Genomic DNA, 23,947 nt, shown 5'->3' with positions numbered 1-23,947 from the left:
GTTTTACACATTTCAATATTTTAACAGGAGTTTCTAGACTGTATAATGAAAAGAATCTGAAAAGTCCTAAAATTATTGTCTTTTGACTAAAGCAAGAGAGCATCATTCATAGGACAATGAATGTGCTACACACGTAGCTCTGAAACAGTGAATTTAGGACAAGTTCAATTGCACTAAGGCATGGGCTAATAAACATCAAACAAAGCAGTCATTGTAAGCCAAGCCTCATCTATTATAAACATGTGATCACACAGGGCATACTAAAGTCTTTGTTCTTGTGTTAGTGCACAGTGGTCAAAGGAAATTATATATTCTATATTTTGTTAACTTACTCATAAAAGACAATCAGGGGGTCTTATAAATGTATTTTACAAATACAAAATTTTAAATGTGAAATAAAAAGATGTAGTTTCACTCTAAACATATTCAGATAAATATTCAGATAAATAAAAATTAAAAATGATTATAAAAAGCTGGATTTTAAGAACTACAAAAAATAGGTCACAAGATTTTGCAGATATGCTTTACCAATTATCATTTTCTTATAAAAAGATCTTTGATTTATAAGGTTTTTTAGAGAATATATAATCCCATTTGACCAATGCAACACCACCTTCTGATAGAACATAGAACTCTTACACGTGAGGAAGCTATGGTTTCTCAAGGTTATTTCCTTCGCTCATATAGCTTGTTACGTTTTGGATATAGACCACCACAGTCTTCTGAAAACTATTATATTCTTCTTTTGACTGAACCACCACATTTTTGTACAAAATCCTCGTCCATGTAAATGCCATAAACTGAAAATTAAGGAGGCCTGTTTTCTATCTTATCATGGATTTTTCTTGTGATGTCAAGTGACCCCACGCACTTCCTTTGGCTCTTCCGTGCCCTAGATTCACACTGTTTATTTTCGTCTTTTCTTTGACTTTCTCCTGATATGAAAATTTTAAATGCTCAATGCTTTCTAGGCTAAAAGAAGCCACCTAAACTAGAATATAAGATACTGAGGACTGGGATTTCTGTCAAATTTGTTCACAATGTCCACTTTGTTTAAGGATACCTGGCACAGAGAAGATACTTCGTAAAATTTATTAAAACATAAAAGTTCCCTTTGTCTACCTCACTTTATTTTTTTTAAGTTTGTTTATTTTGAGACACACAGAGAGAGAGAATGCACACTCACGCATGCACACGTGAGTGGGGTAGGAGCAGAGAGAGAGAGAGAATCCCAAGCAGGATCCACACTGCCACTGAGGCACGCCAGTGAGATCATGACCTGCTCCAAAACCAAGAGTCAGACACTTAACTGGGTGAGCCATTCAGGCGCCCCTGGTCCACCTCACTTTAAAACTACTAACCTCTCATGATGTTTCCTTTCACTATCATAATCAAATATCTTGAAACTTCAGTTCCTGTATTATAGCTTCAAAATCACCCACTCTTAGGTTAGGTAATCAATAACTTCCTAATAATCAAAATGTAATGGTCTTTTTATAGTCTTCATCCTATTAGATGACATTTACAGGGCACCTTGGTGGCTCAGTCTTTTAAGCAACTGACTCTTGGTTTCAGCTCAGGTCATGATCCTGCGGTTCCTGAGGTCAAGCTACGAATTGGGCTATGCTTGCAGCATGAGTCGGCTTGTGAGTGTGTCTGTCTGTCTGTCTCTCTCTCTCTCTCTCTCTGACTCTCCTCCACTTGCATTAACTCTCTCTCAAAATAAGTAAATAAACTTAAAAATAAAAAAAAAAAAGAGGCGAGCCTGGGTGGCTCAGTCAGTTGAGCATCAGACTTCGGCTCAGGTCATGATTTTGCGGTTCATGTGTTCCAGCCCTATGTCAGGCAGTGTGCTGACAGTTCAGAGCCAGGAGCCTGCTTCGGATTTTGTGTCTCCCTCTCTCTCTGCTCCTCCCCTGCTCTCACTCTGTCTCTTTCTCTCTATAAATGAATAAACTTTTAAAAAACTAAAGAAAATAAATAAATATTAAAAATAAGAAAAACCGAACACTCTCTCTTATAACTATTATTGCCATTTTATATCTTAGTTTTCTTTGTCCCTTTCTGCTTCCTTTCTCCATTGCTGGCATTGCTTCCCTTACTTAAATAAATAATAAAATTCTTTAATTATGACCTTGGCTCCTCTCTTCACTTTGCTAGTTCTTCCTGGCCATATCTTTTACATCATGGTTTAAATTACCATAACTGTGCCACTAATATTCAAAACTGTTTCTAGATTTCATCTCCTGACTGAGCAAAAAGATTGCATATCCTGTCTTCTTGAATGACCCACAGAACCTCAAACATAACACCCTCAAAATAAACATTTTTTCTTTATAATCCTCTTTCACCAAACTGAGTTGTCTTGAGTTTTCGCACTTGGCTCCCCCCGCTTGTATATATTTTTTTTTTTTCTGATACTCAGCTGATGTCTATGCTTTCTATTTCTTTGGGGGAAAAAGAAGATGCAATCAAAAAAGAGAAGGCCTAAATATTGCCAATACCACATCCACCAACTTACTTTCATGTGTATCCATATACAACATCTTTTGTTCTGTTAATATGCATAAGCTGACCTACTCCTACCTAGAGCTAGTCTCTCCTTATATACTTGGAATCTATCCATACCTTTTAGCTACTCAAAGACAATACTCCAAAATCTGTACCCCCCCTTGCCTCTTTGATTTTTCCTCTCTAACCAAGATTCCCAATATCATGCAAACCTGATTTTTAAAAACTTTCCATCTTAAAAATGACAACAAATTCTCTTGATCCACATCTGCATCCAACCACTGTTTCATTTTTCTGCTTTCATTTACAGCAAGGCTCAAAAGAGGTGTTAACACCATCTCCCCTTCTTTTCCCAAACTCTTGAACTAGTTCATTTAGGCTTTTGTTTTTCCCAATCTATGCAACAGCTCTTGTCAAGGCCCCAGTGTCTGCTGCACCACCAAATTAATGGCCAATCCTCAATTCTCTTTCATAGAACTAATAGGGGCATTTGACACAGTATATCACTCCTTCCTTCTTGAGACCATTTCAACACTTCCTTAACCAAATATATAAAATAGTGAATATCCTGTCCCCAACACCTCAGACCTCAGTGCCCCTTCTTCTCCACATTTATTTTTCCCCTTATCCAGCTTTACTGAAGTTCTTCACAGTACCTATTACTGTGTGTATATACCTATTACCTGTATATATAGTTATTTTTTGTGAAATATAGGCTCAATGACAGCAAGGGCTTAGATTTATACTAGTCTCCAGCCCATATTAAGCACTCCCTAAATATCATTTATATAACTCATTTTTACTATTTGTACAATCATACTAATTAATATACAGTAAAACCTTGGTGTGCGAGCATAATTTGTTCAAGAACAATGCTTGCAATCCAAAGCACTTGTATATTAAAGCAAATTTCAAGAACCATTGGCTCAACAGTGATCATGTGACATCTGGCACCATGTACTACTTGTATTACAAGACATCACTTGTTTATCAAATTAAAATTTAGTAGAAATGTTTGCTTGTCTTGCAGAACACTCACAAAACACTTTACTTGCGATCCAAGGTTCAGATCCTTCTAATTCTTACTTACACTATTTCATGTGACAACCAAATGGATATTTTTACGTCAATTTTCTTTCCTTTAAAATCACTTTTTATGTTGTTATTATCCAGAAGCACAAATCAGATAACATAGTAAATACATCTACAACAATGGTAACATGCTAAGAAGAAGGAAGTCAACATAGTATCTTACACAATTTGATTAAAGTTCAGGAAAACTCATATTTTACTGAACATTTGCATAGGCCAATTAACATACCTTTTAATTTATATTAAAATATGGTTATTAGGAAAAATATATGTAGTTATTAGGAGTACATTATAGCACTCAAGGTCATATATACCTGGATTATAACTGTGGCTCTTCTATCCAACGACTTGAGTCATGTTATTTAACCTCTGAACTCATTTTTATTATCCATGAAAATGGGTGATCATAAGTAAGAGCTGGGTCCTGGGTTGTTGGAAGAATTAAATGAACTAATGTGTATAACTACTATTATTGCCATTATATATATATATATAGGTAATTATTCATTTTGGTCAATATTTACTCAGGACCTCGCATCTACCAGGTCATTGAAAAAAAAAAAGTATTAGACTGAACTTCTATTCTGTCTTCTATCTACCCAAAGATGCTTTATTTCCTTCATTTGATAGATATCTCAAGTAATATTAACATACCTCCCAATATTTGCAAACACATGTATTGGAATAAGCATAATTATACAAAGAAATATTTTTTCAGTAAAAATATCACTGAGTTGTGGTGGGTTAACTTGAAAGGTGGACAATGGGGATATAGGCTGTATACTTTAAATATACTCTATCTACTTTACTATAATACCTGGTCCACTGTATGAAGTCAATAAATATTAATTTATGTCAATGTACCTAAAATCTTTTAAAAAGGACAACTGTATACAATTATCATATAGTTTAGTTCCTGGACAATTCTTAGAAAATGGAATAGAATCCAGAGACATAATAAAGAATTGGTACTCTTTAGTTAGCACTAATAAATAAGAACACCAAGTTAATCATTGCAATAACAATTCAAAGAATTAAATGGAAACAATTCATTAATGTCAAGAATGCTACGATATAAAAGCAAGTATAAGAACTAAAAGGTGCTCTGTTTTCAGTCTTAAAATATTGTAATTTTAACTCTGCAAGAAAAGATAGATTAAAAATACATATTGAGCCACCTGGGTGGCTCAGTCAATTAAGTGTCTGACTTCAGCTCAGGTCATGATCTCACGGTCCGAGAGTTTGAGCCTCACGTCAGGCTCTGTGCTGACAGCTCAGAGCCTGGAGCCTGCTTCGGATTCTATCTCTCCCTCTCTCTGCCCTTTTCCTGCTCATGCTCTGTCTCTCTCTGTCTCAATAATAAATAAAAACATTTAAAAATTTTTAAAAATATATGTTGTACCTATAATTTTTAAACTATTGTTTATGAGAAAAGCATTTTCTTTTCTGCTAAATTGTTTCTTAGATTGATTCTTCTTTGTCCCACTCTTTTTTCTTATGCTTGGTGGTATCCAGTTAGACTTGTAGAGAAATCATTGATTGAATCAGTAATGAATCATTTGCAGTAAAACATCTAATATATGACATTAGAAACCAATATATTAATGTAATTTTTATGATTAAACAATGAGAATAAAAGCCAAAATTCTATTAAGACAGTTTTCACTTTGCATTGTGTTTTAAGTATCTTGAGTACAACAACAGCAACATTTGTAAATGAGCATAATAATTTTCAAGTATAACTATTCCAACATGAAAAAAAAATCTTGAGAATATAGCACTATATCTATGCACAACTAATCTTTAGAAATGTTAGATTTTCAGAACATTTTGCAGATGGTGTTAAAATCCCATCTGACACTCAGTAGTTTGTTGAAGAGATTAAAAGTGATATATATCTTTTACTTAAACCTTGGAGTTATTTTTCATTCTTCCTTCTCCTTCAACCCTTCAATACACAGTCTTTCCAACGTTCCTCACCTAATAATTAACACTAACCCTGACCTCTGCCCAGATGCCTCCTATTTCACCTATTACTTTACTCCCCAGATCCTCTTCCGTCCAATATTAGCTCTTTAGACAGTACTACAAACCACTACCAAACTGCACATTCCCCTCTCCTCTTCAAATATCTGTAATGACCCCCACTGCCTACACAATGAAGTACAAATTCCTGACCTTGTATTTTATGCCATCCACAATCTGCATCTCTTGTCTATACAGCTTTATTGCCTAATATGCTCCTTCACGAATACTCCATTTCACTCAACTAGTACTAATCATTGCCTAAAAAGAAATAATGCAAACTCAAACCTCCTATATCAAAACAGTTCTCCAGTGCCTATAATGGATTCACCCTTCTCTGTATTACAGCTTCCTATCAAGGAGTATTTTTTTTAGCAGCATATCACAGTCAAGTCCATTAACACTCATTATCACTTATTTTTCTTAAAACTTCTTGTATTGCTATTTATGCTGTCATTTTACAGCAATAACCTCCTGACTAGACTATTTCTTCTTTTGCGCTCCACAATACATTCTCCATATAGCAGCCAAACTGATATTTTAAAAATGCAAATCATATCAGGTCACAGCCTTGCTCAAAAGCCTCTACTGGCTTCCTATACTCAGTAGGAAAGACAAAAGCATCACACATCACTCTGCAGCTGCCTGCCCTGCGTCCTCATTTCTGCTCTGGGATTTATCATTCTGCCCTTGCTCACCAGACTCCTGGAACCTACACTTTTAGCCTTTTTCTATGCAATTCTTCCTACACATCTCTGCATGGCTTACTTCTCTGACAAGACCTTCTGTGACTACCTTTTCTAAAAGATTCACTAAAACAAACACATACATACGAATGCACACACACGCATACACTCACTCACACACACACGCACATTCAGGCACGCATGATCACTCTACCCTTTCCCTTCTTTGTTGTCTTCTTAGAATTTAGCATCATCTGTCTTTATTAATTTCTGATGCTACTCTATGGCCAACTCTTCAAATGGAATGTAAACTCCATACAGTGGAGATAATCTTTATAGCTATATCCCTAACTTACTATATTGGAAATGCACAATAAACATTTGTTCAATTAGCAAATTAATCCTTCTGTTAACAAGCATATAATCTGTTTCCTTAAACAGAATACTAATTCCCTAAGGAAAGACATTTGTCTGAATGCTCGAATGTTCTTGAATCCAGTAAAGCGGCTTGAATGTAAGTGCTCAAGTGTGTGTGTGTGTGTGTGTGTGTGTGTGTGTGTGTGTGTGTGTGTGTTTAACAAGTAGAATCAATTTAGAGTAAAATGCATGCTAGGAATTACATGAAAACAGGTAGAATTTCCAAAGTGAAACAAAAAATAGAATAAAAATATCTTTCTACCCATTTTATAAAATAGCTGGTTTCTCACTCAATATGCTATGAAAACCTGCTTTATGGAGAGATTTTATTGCCAAAGTCATTTGTGGAATTATTTTGTACATAATTTCAGCTCTTTTGAAATGAAACCAAACCACAGGGCTTTGCAAATCCGAGATGAATTGAATTCATTAACTCTAGGTCCCACAAAGCCTACAAGGTACCTTTTGGTCAAGTGCGTATTTCTAAAACCAAGACAATGATTTTTAAGCTTTTTTTCTTTAAGCTTTTTTTTTGGTACCAGACAAATTTGTCCTTCTGATAATATAGATGGGGAGCACAGATCAATAAAAACACCAACAGTCTTGGGGTGCCTGGGTGGATCATTCAACTGAGCATCCAACTTCGACTTAGGTCATGATCTCATGGGCTGTGAGTTCAAGCCTCTCTTTGGGCTTTGTGCAGACATCTTGGAGCCTGCAACCTGCTTCAGATTCTGTGTCTCCCTCTCTCTCTCTATGCACCTCCCCCACTTGCACTCTGCCTCTCTCTCTCTCAGAAATAACATTTAAAAATTAAAAAAAAAAATAAAAACACCAACAGTCTTAAAACTTCAAAGGAAATCAAAATAATTCACATCAAAATATTTTCAAAATCTAATAGCAAACTATGTTGCTGAGCCATTTCTTTTTTCCATCCCTCTACTCAACCCGCATGCTGAAGTTTACAGTGAAAGATTTAAAAAGGCAGACAAGAGCAAAATGCCTGGCACATGGTTATTATTCAATGATTATTTTTAAATGAATAAATAAAACACTTTAAGAGGCCCTCAGTAAGGAGATGGACAAAACATCTGGTCCCTGAATATTATTATAATATTAGTATAACTGTCATCCAGTTTAAAAAAAATGAGATAGAAATGCAGTATGTGATCATTTCATTTGTAAAAGATACACCAATTGAGAAGAAAGGAAATTTTTTTTCAATTGGAAATTAAGTAATAGAGACAGAATGGGTTTTTATATTAACATATCATTATTTTTTCAATTATGCAAAACATATTTAGTTTATATTAATCTACATAAGTGCTCATATAGTTTGTTCTTTAATTAACAAGGAATAAAGAACTAAGTTATTTAATATATTTTGGAATATCCAAGACTATTTGAAACCGTTTTTAATACTTCAAAATGTTATAAAATTAAATATCAATCAGTAATAGTAACCCTGGCTAGCACTTTATCTTTTTTTTAAAGTGGGGCACCTGAGTCGCTCAGTTAGTTAAATGTCCAACTTCACCTCAGGTCATGATCTCCTGGTTTGTGAGTTCAAGCCCCACATTGGGCTCTCTGCTGTCAGCACAGTAAATTGACTTCAGATCCTCTGTCTCCCTCTTTCTCTGCCCCTTCCCAGCTCATTCTCTCTCTCAAAAATAAATAAACATAAAAGTGAAGTATTTGTTGCCAATACCCATATCTTGATTGAAAATGACTGTAATAATGTGGAGAGTGAAGATGTCAATAATAATTAAGTTATATGAATAATAATTGTTGGAAAGGTATATATGCAGTTCATTGTAAAAATAAATAACACATCTGTTAGAGAATAGGCAGTTTGTGATCAGTGTCCAGTCTCATACATACCGCTGCCTAAGAAAAAATGGGAAATTTAGAAAACAGGTTAGGTCTTGATATTTGCCTGCACAAAGTAAATAAGTAAAATAATGTATCTCCCCATAGAGATAAATTGTACAATAAATAAATACGGTACAATTCAACATGAACTACTTTACAGCTGCTAAACATGGTGATTATGATTATGTGGCAATGTGGATCATATTAAATGTTAAGTGAATGAAGCAGGTTATACATTGTTATACTCCAATCACAATTATGTAAAGAAACATTTGTTTACCAAACAAAAGACTAAAAATAGACACATAAAATGATAACCATGGTTGTGATGGGAAAAAAAGATATTCCTTCTGGTAGTCTCTAAGAAAGTGATTTTATTTTTCAAATACATCTCACTAGTAGTATATATATGTCATGCCTCCATGAAGGAGTCTTTGTACCCAAACATCCCCCTTCCCAGTATATCTATGAATCTATCTTTAGAGATTTCTTCTCTGTCCATCCTGAAAAACTGGGGAAAGAGATTCTTTCCATTTCTTACTTCCTACATTCACCCTCAATGGTTTTAACAATCACTTTTATTCCACTAACTCTCAAGTCTCTCTCTCCTACCTACTACCTCTAAGTTCCTGCCCTGTGTTTTCTAACAGGAACTGAATGTACATTTTCTTGAAAGGATTTTGTACAAAAATGTTAACAGGAGTTTTCTTTATCACCTCTGGCCTCCTGTACAGGGTTTCATGTTACCATGCCTATTTCTCAAGTTGGAAACCTTAATAGGTAACTTCACTCCTTTCTCTACCTCTCCCGTCATGAATGTCAAGTCACCGATTATCAGTTCTTCCACTCTGGAAGTCTCCTGAAGCTGACATATCTTCTCAACTCTCTCTTTATCCATACATTCATCTCTGGTGTTCTTATATTTGTTTTCCAAACACTCCTTTCAAAAACTCAGTCAATATTACCGCATTTAATCTTTATGCCGATTATTTACATTAACACCGTTTTACAGACAAAACTGATGCATAAAAGGTAAGTAATGGGATAACACAGCTTGTAAGTGGCAGAGTTGGCATCTTTCACTATTCCAACTATCTCCTGTGTCTATGTCACTCCTAATTATTTTTTTTCAAATATTGTTTTGTCCCCCATTGCCTACATAGCAATTCAAACGTATTAGTGTCTCAAAGAAAGTTCTTGCAAGTCTACAGCAAGTGTACTTGTCCAAGCTTATCTTCTGATACTCCCTTACCCTACACCATGTATTCCTGCAGAAACTGATCAGAATGAACTCAGGTCATGGTGATCCCTTCTCAACCCCCATCACTATGTGCAAACCTCAGCTACTTAGAAAACTGTCCCAATCCCCTCCCCTCAAAAATCCTTTACAACCAGACTCAAAGCTTTCCTCTTTAATGAAACCTCTCCTCCTGTCACCAGGCTGCAGAGTAACCTTGTTCTGTTCTCCAGATCTCCATAACACTGTATTCATATATCTAACACATTCTCTACTGTAAATTAACAGAATTTAATTGCTGGTTAATCTATCCTCCTTCCCAAATGATAATCTCCTTCAGAGCAGGAGATCATATCACTTTTTCATCCAAATATACTAGTTGCATATCTACAACATGCTAATGCTTAGCTCGGTGCCTAGCACACAGTTGATACTCAATATATGGTGAATGTGGAAATTTTTCAGAGAACCATATTACAAAACAGATATTCATGGAAAGGGTAATTCTTATAGATCAGATAATTCAAGATCAAGGGCACTTATAAGAGAACTAATACAAGACCCTGAAAGGCCTCTAGGGATAGAAGGCGAAGGACATGAAAGAGAATGAGATATAGAAAGGATGGAAGAGTTCAAGGGGCACCCGGGTGGCTCAGTCGGTTGAGCGCCTGACTTTGGCTCAGGTCATGATCTTGCTGTCTGTGAGTTCGAGCCCCACGTCAGGCTCTGTGCTGACAGCTCAGAGCCTGGAACCTGCTTCAGATTCTGTGTCTCCCTGTCTCTCTGCCCCTCCCCCACTCATGCTCTGTCTCTCTCTCTCTCTCTCTCTCTCTCTCTCTCTCTCTCTCTCTCTGTCAATAATAAATAAGCACTAAAAAACTAAAAAAAAAAATGAAATGATGGAAGAGTTCAAAAGCAGCAAACACAAATTTTACTCCCTTGAAAATGTTGCCATTTCTGAAATATTAAATAATCAAATGCAATTCGATTTGGATAGAATTCTCTGCCACAAAGACAAAGCATTTGTCCTCTTTCCCTCTTTGTGTAAACTCTTGGTTCAGCTATTGACCGATGGAGCTATTATGGTGAAATACCACTCTACTAAATGCTTTCAGTTTTAGCCCATTTCAGCTATTGTAAAACTCAACTTGGCAGTCACCTTGCTGCACAGTGAAAGAGCAGGATAAATGAAACTTCCCTCAAGTTCTTTTTATCTTCAAACAGTAGGAGAACATTATTGGCTCCCTCCAGTTGTGGCTAGGTTACATGGGTTATATTCTAAACATTTCAGGGCAAACTCCCACTGTAATGTGATATTACTGGGCCAGTTTGTCTAACTTGAGAGAAAGTCCTATTTTAAGTAGAAGTACTTTTGCTTGATATTTTGAGAGTATACGTAAAACACTTGGAAAGTTTATAAATCTAGATTTTTTCCCTTTTGGGTAAAAGGAAAAAAAAAAAGAAATTCAGTCTCTCAAAGCAAATTAAAAATACATAATGTTTAAATGTAATGAATTAGTAATGATATTATAAATTCACTGGTAGAATTTTCAATCTTTCCATTAAAATTCAATTAATCTAATAAAAGTTATTTATAAACATCTAACGTACAAGGTAAGTAAAAACAAGATCATACTTGTAATCAAGGAACATAAGTCTGAAGTAAAATCAATTAGTCTACTTCTTTGCTTCTCTGTGGGTTGACATTTATCATTCATTATATTGAACAATTTATTTTATCACTCAGTGTGACATTTCCTCATCTGCCAAACAAAAATAGTATGTAAATGCACTGACTATTTCAAGTATTCCGTTGATATTTATAATATTTGGTACAAATAGGTGATCAATATATGTCATTTGAAATGAAATTTAAACAATAAAGGGATCAAATTTAGTATCTCATTGAGGGGATTGTTCAATAGGCTTTAATTAAAGCTAAATGGTCAGATTATTTCTAATTAAATTCATCATTTTAGTTTATCTTTCTTATATCTTTTGTGGTAAAGTATATGATATTTTATAGAACATAAAAGGGAAAAATAACGATGGACCATAATAAAAGAGGAAACCTTATTCATTAGAGGCTTTTTTGAACCACACTTGGAAAATTGAAAAAATGTGGATTATGATTTATTTATTTATAAGTTTAAGTCAAGTCAAAATTCAAAATTATTGAAGCTGATTTAAAGTGAAGGAAACAAGCAGATGTAAAGATATAGCCCAAAAAACTAGAAATATTACCGTTCACCTTCCTATTCTAGGAATTTTAGTGTGCTTTTTTTCCTGCTTATTGGTATGAGAGATCATTTGCCTGACTATGTGTGTGATATTTTACTGAAAGGGCTGCAACTCACATTCAACAAGTCACTTTAATGTTTATTAATCACTGATTATGTATACACTCTATTGGGAACTAAGTGAAAAAAGTAACAAAATTTTGTCTCCAGGAGTACATTGAGTAGTGGAAAAGACTGGTATATAATTTTAAACTTTCAGGATTCACTCAGGAGATTCACTTGTGAGCTATAAAATTCACACTTACTGGGAGATATCCAGAGGAGGTACACTTAGTCCATCCCACTGGAAAGGTGTAGATATGGTGGATGAATTTATTTTTGGGGACGAATAAAAACTGGCCAGGTGAAGTAAGTTGAAAGGAAACTCCGGGCAGTGAGAAATGGCCTGGTGTGTCGGAAGGGATGGGGGAAAACTTTCAGTTATTTGAGTGCTAAAACAGGGCTGAAGGGGGAGGCAGGGCTGAGCCCTAGAGTGTCCTTCATACCTTGCTAATGTGATTAACATTTGTCTAGTATGCAGTGAAGAGGCATTAAACCATTTTATGTAAGGAAGCTAACACATTATGTGTATTTGCCATCGATCGTTTGAGGTGGGAGGAAAGACTTGAAAAATACTACAAGTATGAAGAGAAAGTGAAGAGCTATTACAATTTCCTGATGAAAGGTGATGGAGAACTGAACGAGGGCAGAAAGAAAGAGAAGGCAGTGAAGACTCAAAAGTAAATTGTGGGAAAATCCACATTATGCAATGATGGTCACAATTTTACTTCTATGGCCATCCAATATGTTAGGACAGAACCTCAGCTCAAATGTAATTATGATATTTTTACATACCACTCATTTTAAAAACCATAGATTTATTCATAATATATTTTATTACAAGATTGTGTTATTCCCTTTATCGATCATCATTCTCGGATTTATCTGGCAGTTCTTGCAAATTTATTTATCTTTATGAACTTCAGAATCCATTATGTTGTCTAGTTTACAAAAAATTATACTGAGAGTTTTTAAGGAAATTGATTAAATTTATTTAATAACAAGAAAAGCATGTTTCTTTACATTAAGTCTTTATATCCAAAATAAAATACAGCATGTCTTTCTATGCGTATCTTCCTTCCTAACCTTAAACAGTATAGTATGTGTTATTCAGTGCATCTCAGATTTATTGATAAGTTTACATCAAGATAGCTTTTACTTTGTGTTACTACCAACAAGGTCTATTCATCCATTGTGTTTTCTTTAAAATTATTTTTACATTAGTAAATAGGCTTATAAAATGCATACCCCTGTACTAAACACCTACCTCTGTCAAATTCTAGATTTTGACTATATTTGCTTCAGATTTTTTGTTAATGAAATCAAACATTACAGATATGACTGGAGTTTCTGTTTACCTCTCTAGATCTCCTCTGCAGTGGGAATGCCATATAAAATTCAGGATTGCTTGTTAAAACTGAATTTTAGATAAACAGTGACTCAATTTTTAATATATCTCATGCAATAGGCAATTTGAATGATAATCTTACTTCTTGAGGTATAGAAATATCCTTAATTTGTTCTTTTATTATTCTTAAACATTTCAAACTATACTGTTACATATTATGTGATCTTAAATACTTAATGGCATTGCCTTTGAAAGTCTTCAAAACTTACACAAATTGTTCAAACATGTTGTTTCCCTTAGCTCAAACCAAGGATTGTTGCCTTTTCTCTTTCACACGGTCTGAACAATGTGTTTAGCTGGCTGTGTCTGAGATGTAACTGCATATGTCTTCTGACAGTATTTTCACGTATCCTGGATCGATATTTATTGCGTTTGACAATGCTTCATCTTAAACTATGATTCAAGAGTACAGATATGCCTAGTTTTGTCAAAACGTGATTTATACTTTTTTTTTTTTTTGCTAGTCTTCTTTCAGTGATTACAGACTAGAAAAAGGGAAAGAAAGGTTTGTACTCCCCCTTCTCACAATTGGAATTCACTTACGTATTTGAAAATTATTGATGCCTTAAGCAGCATTCTACTAATGGAATCAGTCCCCCTTCAAGGGTCAGTCCAAAACCTGTGTAAGCTGACAAACTCCATAGGTGATTCTTCTGTGGGAGTGAGACCCTTGGCTTAGCTAAACAAAGATAGATTTTAACAATACTTAGAATATTCTACTTTTTTCTTTTTTTTTTATTTAAAAAAATTTTTTTTTAACGTTTTATTTATTTTTGAGACAGAGAGAGACACAGCATGAACGGGGGAGGGGCAGAGAGAGAGGGAGACACAGAATCGGAAGCAGGCTCCAGGCTCTGAGCCATCAGCCCAGAGCCCAACGCGGGGCTCGAACTCGCGGACCGCAAGATTGTGACCTGAGCTGAAGTCGGACGCTCAACAGACTGAGCCACCCAGGCGCCCCTCTACTTTTTTCTTCTTACTTAACTTTGTTTTCTTTGTATCAAACAAATGTACATTTTTAAGCATGTTGTTATATATTTTTAAGATTCTTGCAACTTCTTAAAAATAGTACTAAATTGACTTCCATAAAAGCTATCAGTTTTAATCTCTAAAAGTTTATAAATGGCTTTAATTATTAACTAGATGTTAACTCAGATTTTATAGAAATGTTTAGTTCAGGTTCTGTTGGACTCCCCAATGGTGTAGAATGTTAGCCTGCAAAAAGTAAATAAAATATCCTTTGAAACTTTCAAGGATTTCTTGGTGATTTAATTATAGTCAACCTACGGGGCATCTGGGTGGCTCAGTTAGTTAAGCTACTGACTTTGGCTTAGGCCATGAGCTCACGGTTCATGGGTCTGAGCCCTGTGTCAGGCTCTGTGCTGTCAGCTCAGAGCCTGGAGCCTGCTTCAGATTCTGTGTGTGTGTGTGTGTCTCTCTCTCTGCCCCTTCCACATTCACACACTGTCTCTTGCTCTCTCAAAAATAAACATTAAAAAATATATAGTCAACCTACAATATTTATCCAGCCTTTCTTTGAGGTATAATCTTCTTTTGCTTTATAATAAAATTTTATGACCTATTAAAATGATTGCTCTTTCCTGTTCCTCAATTATGCTTCATGCTTTCACTGCTACATGATTTCCTCATACTCTTTAACTGAAATACATATTCTCACCTTAGTTGATAAATTAAACCTGTCTTTTAAAAAACATTTTCAAAATCAATTTCTCCTCCTTCAAGGTCTTGTACATGCTGGTTTTCTTTTTCTGAAACCTAAGGGCAATTCATTTGTATATTTCTTGACATGCTTATTACATGATATGATAATTTGTGTACTTGACTTTTCCCATAGTGATAGATCATAATTGATAATAGAATGGTAATATGTGATAATTATTTAACATCTACTAAATGCCAGGCAATGGGCTAAGGTCATCATTTGCTTTAATCCTGAAAACAAACATATGAAGTATGTAAAATTATTTTTTTTCTATTTTTCTAATGAGAAAATATGGGTAGAATCAAGTTTAGTAGTTCCAAAATCACACAACTAGAACAGGCCAGACTTTGAACATGTCTCACTGCAGAAGCAGCCTTCTTAACCACAATGCCCTGCAGTGCCGCAGGTCACCTACTGCCTCTTTGGGGTCTTGCTCAGAAACTTAAGTGGCAAATCCTAGCATATTTATTCCACTGAATTTCATCATTTACCCCTAACCATCTGTTTGATCTTATTTGGGCTACTTTTATATAATTATAAATGTGGGAATCTCAAGTCAACATGTTTTAATGTTTCTGTTTTCCCATTATACTTCAGAATTCTAATGAGAATACGTTCCCAGCTAGAGAACATGGCCTAATCACTAGTTCTTATGCCTCCCCCTCCCGTTTAGTGGACTCCAATTGTTCTGTAGATCTGAATTGACAGCCATTACATAAAGCAGCCAGAAGATGATTAGCCTGGAAAGCTGAATTTTGTCAAGTTAATTACCAGTGGTACACATTGACTTTGATTCATGAATATGGCTTTTAGCAGAACTCTTAAAGTAAGATGTTAATCAGTCAACACTAATTGTTTACAGTTTAATGGAAATGTCACAAGGAGGGTTGCAGGGAAAGCCCAGGCAAGAGGGACCCTGGTGTGCACTGAAAGAATCACCACATATAAAAGAAGCATTCATTTTAAAGAAGTGTTTTTCAAGCTTCTTGATCATAAAATGAACAGACCTCTAACTGCTAGAGCTGTAATCAAATCAATCATCAGTGCTCTTGATAAACACAGAGATCAACTAAGAGATTATGCTCCGTTTTTCAGGTAAAAACCTTCCAAATTTAATGGAACTGTGTGGTACTAAGAGTGAATGCAAAAAGGCAGGACAAAGAAGAAAATGTATCTTTATTAAATATAAAATATTTAAAATGTATTCTATACTTTGTGATCAGATGAAAATATTCTGCAATCTCTTCCTAGTTCAAAACTGAACAAATACTATTAGGGATAAAGACTTCCTCACAGTCAACATAAGTCATTCATGCTGCTTTTTAAGCTTATTATCTTTCTTTGTCTCAGGGTGATAAAAACCTCTTGCATATCTACCTCTGGGAGGGGGGGGGTGAAGATCTCCTTATCTGAACACTTTTGAAAATGATAGCATGATAGGAAAATGCAAACCTTATGTTTTGCTGCCAAATTTTGCCACTAAATGTATATCAATTTCTTGGGGGGGGGCGGATCTAACTTTTATGGCATCTAAGGTATCCTAGTTTTGAAGGTATATTTTAGCTTTCATTTTTAAGCTTTTTTTTTTTTCATGACCAAGAGAAAATAATACTGGAAAATAAATAGAGCCTGGTTAGAGTTTATAAGCTTTGTTTCCAGGCAACATTGAATTTCAAAGACACTGTATTTTGTATTTCAAATACTGCAAATCAAGTATGATATCAGCCACAAAATATTATGACCAAATTCATTCACTTATAATATTCATAAATACCCATCTTGGTCTCCCTGTCTCCACTCAAAGCCCAAGTTCATACGCAGGAACTTCATCTCTTTTATAAACAGAATGCAAAGATCCCCAGTCTCTATGAGTCACCACATCCATGACTAGAAGAATTTCCTAGTATAAATAAAATCTAATTAAATCTATCTAATTAAAATATATGCCAACTTGGTAAGGGCAGAGAATGATATAAAATGCTTGCCTCATTTTTTTAATATCATAAAGGCAAAAATTAGCATTTTGATATTTAAAAGAACTATCAAAGAATGCTACAGAATTAGTTTTACATCAGTAAAATCATTTGAAAGAAAGGATTCCTATGGAATTAACTCTTGTCAATTTTTCCAAATATTTAGACAAAAAAAAAAATGTAGGCAAATCAGTAACAAACACTTCAGTGCTTTTCATTGCCTTTTCCTCAATAGAGGCACTAATAGGATTTCTGAGCAAATGTGGATTTCAATCTTCTTTTCAATAAAGACCAGTACAGTCAATGGTTTCCTGTGTCCCCTTTTATAGTAGAGAAGAAAATAACTCAACTACAATGCTGAAATGCAGTTTTCCTGGTAGACCATGAGCCTGGTCTACAAAACTGTGACATCTTTCAGGACTCCATTTTTGAAGTTTGAGAATAAGTATAATGAATCAGTAAAGTGTATTTGATACAATTTCATATATCAGTATAACAAATAAAATACTCTGTTACCATTTGATTCTGCACATTGGGACAGAAGCTTTCCTCTTGAGATTGTATTACTGCATTTATCATTGATGTTTTCATTATTTCCCACATCAGGTTATATCTATAAAATTTAATTGGTTACTTTCAAAGATAACCATAAAGGTGACATAACATCTCATAATGAGATCTTATCAGATACTACACATACTAAATCCATGAAGGAAAAATAATTGCCTAAATTGAGCATGATAGACTTACAATTTTTTTAACCCTTCCACATGATAAGGCAAATAATTTAATGAGCAATTTCCCTAGCTCCCCTCATTTGCAATTTAAAATTTTCTATTTTATACTATAAATATGTTTTCAATCATTGATTCAACAAATATTTGCAGAGGTCCCTCTGAAGCAGGAATATAACGATTACCTAAACCAAATGCATGCTCCCCAAGAGCACATAGTTTGGTGGAAAGTAATACATTCATGGCATGTGCTCATTCTGTTTACTTATTGAAATGAGACAATTAAAATCATTAACATTCCCTTCACTGAGACAGAGCCATGGTTAAAATACTGGGGTATGTATGTGTTGGAACATGTGAAATCACTGTTTTGTAGACTTAAAATGGTCAATTGTAACAATGTCATACAGCTCACTCTAATATATTTCACTGTGTATATGGACCACAATGCTCTACAGTGGCATACTTAAATAATGTTCCATGTTTTTCTATAAGTAATGCTAACAGATAGTGCAACATTGCCTATCCAGTCACATAAATCTTTATACACACCTCTCATGCTCCACTCAAGAAAAACTCCCTGTAAGCAAAATATCTAAGATATGTACTTCTTTTTATCTTGCAATGTAATTTTAAATGGTGCTGAATATTTTACTCAATTGTTGGTTCCATTACCATTTGATTTATGTTACTCTGAAACTGAATGACTAGCTTATCCATTCCCCGCTATGGCATACTATTATCTATTGAATAAATTTTGGTTATTTATTTACTTACTTATTTATTTAACAAAAAAACACCCATTTATTTTAGCCACATTTTTGCTTTTTCTTAACATAGAATTGTCATGGTATCATTCTTTAGTCTTAAGGGGAAAACACCCAACCATAATATGTTGTTATATCCCCTCAATCATTCCTTTTCTTCTCCTTCTTCTTCTCCTTCTTCATTTCCCCACATGCACACACAAGCAAGGGAAGAACAGAGGGAGAGAGAGAGAATCTTAAGCAGGCTCCATGTGGAGTGCAGGGCCCTATAAGGGTCTGGATCCCAACAGCCAAGAGGGGCTCAATCCCAGGAGTCTGGGATCATGACCCAGTGGAAATACCACCTGAGCCACCCAGATGCCCATATCCTCCATCATTCTTGATATAATATAGGGAACTTCTCTTTTGTTTCCAGTTAAGTGTTGCTACGGGTTGGTCTATTTTACTGACCTGGTCAAAGAACAAATTTTGGATTAAATTAACAGTGGTATGTTCCCCTTTTCTGTCTAATTTTTAAAGGTCAGTTTTTACTTTGGGTGATTTATTTTCCTTAAGCATATTTTCCTATTCTATTTCTATTTTTTGTTTAGTGTAATACTTAGTTCACTTGTTTTCAGTCCTTACTATGTAAAATAATTGTATTCTGAGTATAGCTTAGGCCTATTACATAATTTGTATAGTTTATATGTACTTCTCTCTATTTTGTAAGGCACGATGTAATTGTAGAATTGAATCTCTATTTTCCTAAGTTAATTAAGAGAGTCATTTATCTCAAAGGTAAAATTTTTGTTTGGCAAATATTGTGGGTATTTAGAGTCAACCCAAATCTCCCTTCTCATCTGATCTCTTTTCCTATGGAAGATGGACAGCTAAAATTCTCAACAACTCATTGCAACTAGGGGTGAGTGTGTGGCTAGTTTTAACCCATGAGGGTATTAATAGAAGTCTCTTGGTAGTATTATTGGGAAAGCTCTATAAGAGTTTTTTGTTGTTTTGGGTTTTTTTTTCCCATATTATTTTGTTTTGTTTTGTTTTGTTTTGTTTTGTTTTAAATAGAGCTAACTATACTGGTTGGCTTGTCCCTTTAGGCCTTTAGTCCACTTCCTTTCCCCTTGTTCCTGCCTAAAATGTGGTTTTTGCCCAAGGATTTAGCAGACATCTTGAATATGAGAAGAAACTGCACACTAAGATCCTGCAGCAGGAAGGAGAAAAGAGCAGAGATAGTTAAGGATATACTGGAGTTTGGTGCATAGGTCTAAACTGCCCACCTCTAGACATATTGTTTCAAGAGAACAATAAAGCCTTTGCTTTGTTTAAGCCAACTTTCACCAGATTTTCTCTTTCTTGCAGCCCAAATTCATCCTAACTAAAAGTGTGGCTATAGTAGATGTTGTCTGTCCTTACCCTCAGATCTCCTTTATCATCAGTCTACATGTCCTCCAATACTGTCCTGGACGAAGAAGAGCTGTTTACCATAAGGCAGTACAAAAGCCCAACTTCTCTTGCCTGAAGGTGGAATACTTCTATGGAGTCATACTCCACAGTTTCTATTGGCAGTGACTGAGGGTAGATTTCAATCCTCCCCACCCCCATTCTAATCTGATTCCCTCAGTTTCTTATAGTTTTTTCTAGTTCATACACTATCAAGCAATCATTTTCTTCTACAAAATTCTATCTGATTCAGTGAGTATTTTTATGTCATTTTTAAAAATAAACACCTTGCTTTATTATAGTATAAGTATACAGCATGTATAATTTTCACTTCTTATAATTTTTAAATCATTTCTCTATGGCCTAATATAAAAAGGATTATGTTTATATTCATAGACATTTGGAAATAAGAGACATTTTTTTTCTCTAAGTTACCAAGTTTGATATAAAGTTAACTTTTCTGGTTATATCACTTAAATTCAGGATGTTCACAGTTACCTATGATTTGACTTTACTTGTATTTACTGCACTTTTTATATTTTTTAAACTTTCATGTATGTCTTCTGACTCATTCAGGTAGACATCTTTTACCTGTTATGTAAATTTTCTTGTTATCAATAAAGTCAACCTTCTATATTCATTTTATGCTCTTTGCTTTGAATTCTTTCAAATATTTCAATACTGCTACTTTGCTTTTCATTTGTTATTGTATTTTCAGACATATTTTCCAATTATTTAAACCTTTATGTCATTGTATATGACTTTTAAACTTCTCTTTTAGAAATAGCATATATTAGATTTGTATTTTTTGCCCCAATATAGAGTCTTTGTTTTTTCTTTTCTTTCCTGTCTTTGAAACTTAGTCTTTGTAGAGATGCAATTAGCCATTCACATTAACTATGATATGTCACAGGTTTTCCTTTAAATGTTTCCTTAGTCTCTTTTTTACTGTTAGAATTTTTTTTATTTGTGTGGCTATTTTGGCTTATTTTTCTTTATTACTTATCAAGTGGTTTTGAAGATAAAAATTATATTTTTATTCCAACAAAGACTTTTTAAAATTTCAGCACATTTTACATCTTTCCTTGGTATCATTAATCCAAAAGTAACAGTGTCTATTGTCTCGGTAAAATTCATTTACCAAGTTTCCGCATATCTAATAATATTACAAATCTACAGTGTAATTATTGAATTGCAGTATGTTTACTTTCCAAAATATTTTGACATTTTTATTACTATATAATCACATCAATAATAATAAAGAATAATTGCTGATGTTCTAATTCAGAAGTTATTCAAACTTATTTTTTTCTGTTTGCCACCTTCTTCCCCCTTACTGTTGTCATAACAATTTTTTATTGTCCTTGTAATGTAAGATATTTTACCATTTCTTTTCATTAGTTATTCCTATACTTTAGCCATTTTAATTTGCTGAGTCATGATTGTCTTTAATTCATGAAATTTTCTTCCATTGTCTTAAAGGATTGCTTCTCTGTTCTGGTCTTCTTAAAAAAACATTGTTATTGAATGCCTACTAAACATTTGTTGAATCTCAAGAATCTGGCCTCAATTGGAAAAAGTGAAATAGCACTAGACAGATTTAAATAAGCAAGGAAGACTTTATTCAAGACTAATGCAGTAGGCAAAAGAGATTGAACTCAACTACACTGAAACAACAGTGGAAGAGTTTGGGGGGAGGGGACACAGTTGGTGAGCTAGTGGAAAACTGATAGACATTGTCTGGGAGCACCCAGTGTGATCAGGCCGTCTAAGTATGCTAATTGTTGCAAATTTAAGTTTCTATCCTCCCAAAGAAACTGGGAGTTAAGGGTATTATCTTTCTTGATGATTACATTTCAAATGATGGCTCCCTGGTCCTTGAAAAAGATCTAGATTGTAAAATTGGCTAGAGGCTGAAGAATGAATATACATTTCATAGGAGCAGAGAAAAAAAAATGCAATTCCAAGTTTCTAAAGTAAATCCTTCAAGAAAAGGAAGATCAGGAGACCAGAGTCAAGAAGAAGCCTGTCTAAAGTTAGTTAAGATGAGGGGAATTTTAAGGCTAACTTGGTTACCTGGTCACTTGTCTTTTGTTATCTGGGTATCTTACAGATTTTTCTAGCTTGTAGTTTTTTGTGAATTCCTGGATATTTTTTTTAATTTTATTTATTTATTTTGAGAGAGAGAGAGAAACAGAGAGGGAACGGAAGGGGGGGAAGAGAAAGAGAGAGTCAATCCCCAACAGGCCCTGCACTGTCAGCACAGAGCCCAATGTGGGGCTCAAACTCACAAACTGTGAGATCATGACCTGAGCTGACTCCCTTATTTGTTTTTACCTTCAGAGTACAGAGGTTTCCTTGTTGACTGTGCTTTATTTTATTAAAAAACAAATTCAAAGATGTTTAAGAAAAAAGTTCTACTACTCTCTGAAACCTATTACATCACTAGACTTATTCTAAACTAATACTACTTTTGTCCTATACTGCAAATTGACACTAGATAAATTATATATTATAAATTATGTTACGTAGCTTTATAAGTATACACATATATGTGTGTATATCATTAAATAGACTTTAAGTAACTCTGTGTTGACTATTTGAGGGCAGTGTTTCCAGTCACACAGCTCAATAAACTACAAGCTGTTTGAGGGTGAGGACAATATCTAATAGAGACCTATAATCCCTTTCCCAAAACATATGGCATCAAATATGTTTTAAGATATATTTTGGAATTTTTGGAATTTTGGAAGAGCACATACCTGTCTAGAATCACAATATGTAATGTAAAACATCAATATTTCTTTAGGAAAAACTGAATATTCACACCAGAAAACAATGAATAAGGTATAAAAGGCCTCAAACCAGTTCAAAGTAGGTTTTTCTATCAATTCAAGTCAAGATGAGGTTTTGTCACCAAATGAGTCACAAAGACTGCATGTTTAGGGCTTTTGTGAATTCCAGAATTATAAGAAAGTAAATGGTGACTAGTAGATCCTTTGCACCCTGGGTAGCTCCCATGAGGGAGCTACCATGAGGTACTTGTTAGTTAATGGAGAAGTCTGTCATTCACCACAGCTTGGATTCGTGTGATATCACCCAATTTACCAAACAGCATCCCTTGACAACAAATTAAAAAACAACATATAGGGCTCCTGGATGGCTCAGTCAGTTAAGTGTCTGACTTCAGTTCAGGTCATAATCTCACAGTTTGAGTTTGAGCCCCACATCAGGCTCTGTGCTGACAGCTCAGAGCCTGGAGCCTGCTTCTGAATCTGTCTGTCTGTCTGTCTCTCTCTCTGCCCCTCGCCTGCTCACGCTCTGTGTCCCTCTCTCAAAAATGAACAAACATTAAAAATATATATATTAAGCCTTGAGATTGAGTGTCAAAGTCAAATGGGCATTCCTCTGTACCAATAAAAATTATACTTTTTTGATATTTTTAGAGTCCTTTACATAACAAAGAATTTTAAAATGTAGACAAAAGATCCAACATTAAAGAGAAAATAGGAGCTGGTCTTGAGTGCTTTTACAGCCATCATTCACATAGCTTACTTTACTGACTTTTGGGGCAGAATGTTAGAGGAAAGGTGACAACCTGAGCACTTGGGATCATTATGAAGAAGGACTGAGATACAAAATATCACATCCTTTATATGAGCATCATTGTCTGAAAAATAACTCTGATAAATGAGGACATCTGTATGAGTTGTGATGTTCGGGGTTTAGAAA

At 34.6% G+C, this 23,947-nt stretch overlaps 1 protein-coding gene across 2 annotated transcripts in view; it reads right to left on the bottom strand.

The window, feature by feature from the left end:
* The window catches only part of CNTN1 (contactin 1), a 366,494-nt gene that overhangs the window by 314,199 nt on the left and 28,348 nt on the right, over window positions 1-23,947 (bottom strand). The window lies entirely within an intron of this gene.

Source organism: Prionailurus viverrinus, chromosome B4, assembly GCF_022837055.1.
Source record: "Prionailurus viverrinus isolate Anna chromosome B4, UM_Priviv_1.0, whole genome shotgun sequence".
Lineage (NCBI taxonomy): Eukaryota > Metazoa > Chordata > Mammalia > Carnivora > Felidae > Prionailurus > Prionailurus viverrinus.
Note: the sequence above shows the minus strand (reverse complement) of the source record. Positions and strands in the feature narration are given on the sequence as shown.